The 1,767-nt window shown below is 54.2% G+C and overlaps 1 protein-coding gene across 2 annotated transcripts in view; it reads left to right on the top strand.

Annotated features, from left to right (window-relative positions):
- Positions 1-1,389: 1,389 nt before the first annotated feature.
- The window catches only part of CDC42 (cell division cycle 42), a 42,215-nt gene continuing 41,837 nt past the window's right edge, over positions 1,390-1,767 (top strand). Inside the window, exon 1 of one of the 2 annotated variants that reach the window (XM_017886549.1) lies at positions 1,390-1,500. The gene's annotated coding sequence lies outside the window, so the exon portion shown is untranslated. The remainder of the gene's footprint in view (positions 1,501-1,767) is intronic. The other variant, XM_017886548.1, reaches the window with a different exon arrangement.

Here is a 1,767-nt window from a genome sequence, read left to right as displayed (position 1 = left end):
AAAAAAAAAAAAAAAAAAAAAAAAAGAAAATATGACTGTAAGTCAATACACTGGAATTAAGTGTCTTTGTTGGCCAAATAGCTGTGGCAGTAGACAATAAATGAGCCGTTATTAAGGTAAGTAATTTAAGCAATTTTTCTCTAACATGGGGAAACATCTAAGAATAAGAGAGGGAAGTTCTCTATTTTCCTGAAGCTTTCATACTAACAGAGAAGACAAATAATAGATACTGTGAAGATAGGATGATTGGAGAATGCAGTGATATGAATTTAGGGGAAGAGAAGGGAAGCAGAGCAAAGAAAGTCCAAGGCCTTGGCCAGAAGTAATGGCTCACACCTTGTAATCCAAGCAGTTTGGGAGGCAGAGGCAGGCTGATAGCTTGTGTCCAGGAGTTTGAGAGCAGCCTGGGCAATCCAGCAAAACCCTGTGTTTACAAAAAAATACAAAAATTAGCCGGGCATGATGGCATGCGCCTGTGGTCCCAGCTACTTGGGAGGCTGAGGAGGGAGAATTGCCAGGAGGTCGAGGTTGCAGTGAGCTGAGATCGTGCCATTGCACTCCAGCCTGGGTGACAGCAAAAATGTCAAACAAAACAAAACAAAACAAAAACCCCCAAAAAACCCCAAGGCCTGTGGTTGAGGGGAAGGTTGTAACTCTAAAGAAGACCCATGTGGCTACAGCGAGGGACACTGGGTGTAGGTAGAGATAAGAAGAGTGACATTCAGTTCTCACATCACTGCGGACTGAATACAGGCCTGGGGGAGTGAGAGACCATCCACCCCTGTGATCTTGGGCAAATCACCAGCCCTTTCAGAGAAGCTTCCGTCTTCTCTGCAAAATGGGACGATAATACCTTGCTTCACAAGGCTGCAAGGATCAAAAGAACTGGTAGTGGTTCACGCTGGTAATCCTAGCACTTTGGGAGGCCGAGGCAGGTGGATCACTTACTTGAGGTCAGGAGTTTGAGACCAGCCTGGGCAAAATGGCGAAACCCTGTGTCAGCTAAACATACAAAAATTAGCCTGGCGTGGTGGTAGGTGCCAGTGATCCCAGCTACTCGGGAGGCAGAGGCAGGAGGATCACTTGAACCCAAGAGATGGAGGTTGCAGTGAGCTGTGATCGTGTGCTGCACTCCAGCCTGGGCAGCAGAGCTAGACTCTGTCTCAGAAAAACAAACAAACAAACAAAGAACTGGTAGAGGAAGCGCTTTGTATACTACCGTTCACAGTATTATTACAAATACAACCATTGGGAAAATATGCGGAGCCTAGCCCCGAACTCACGAGCTGCGCTGGCCCGCGCCTGCGCGACAGGCGGGCGGAGCCAGGGCAGTCCAGGCACCGCCTTGACCCGCCCCAGCCTCTTCCCCTTCCCTGTTCCTCCCACTTCCGCGGGCACCCAACTGTGCGTCTCCTGCGCGCTGACGTCAGGTGCGTGCCCCTGTCCGGGAGCCGAGGAGACCCCGCGCAGTGCTGCCAACGCCCGGGTGGAGAAGCTGAGGTGAGTACGGGGCCTGAGGTTCCCTGCGGGAGCGGCCACCCTGCTGTCCGGTCCCCGCCGTCCCCATCCTCTCCCAGTTCTCGGGGACACCCCATCTGCGGGATCTCGGGGGGTTCGGGAGCACCGGTCCTGGGGGAGTGCCAGGCTCGCGCTGCGTCCTTCGGGCGGGCGCGGGTCCGCGTTCTCTCGGGGAGCCGGGGCGGGGTTCGCGGCCGGGGAGGCTGGGGGCGCCCGCCCGCGGAGGGGCGCGCGGCCGGGACTCGGGGC

The sequence above is a fragment of the Rhinopithecus bieti genome, unplaced genomic scaffold, assembly GCF_001698545.2.
Source record: "Rhinopithecus bieti isolate Rb0 unplaced genomic scaffold, ASM169854v2 scaffold_14826, whole genome shotgun sequence".
NCBI classification, from domain to species: domain Eukaryota; kingdom Metazoa; phylum Chordata; class Mammalia; order Primates; family Cercopithecidae; genus Rhinopithecus; species Rhinopithecus bieti.
This window is presented reverse-complemented; position numbering and strand designations above follow the sequence as displayed.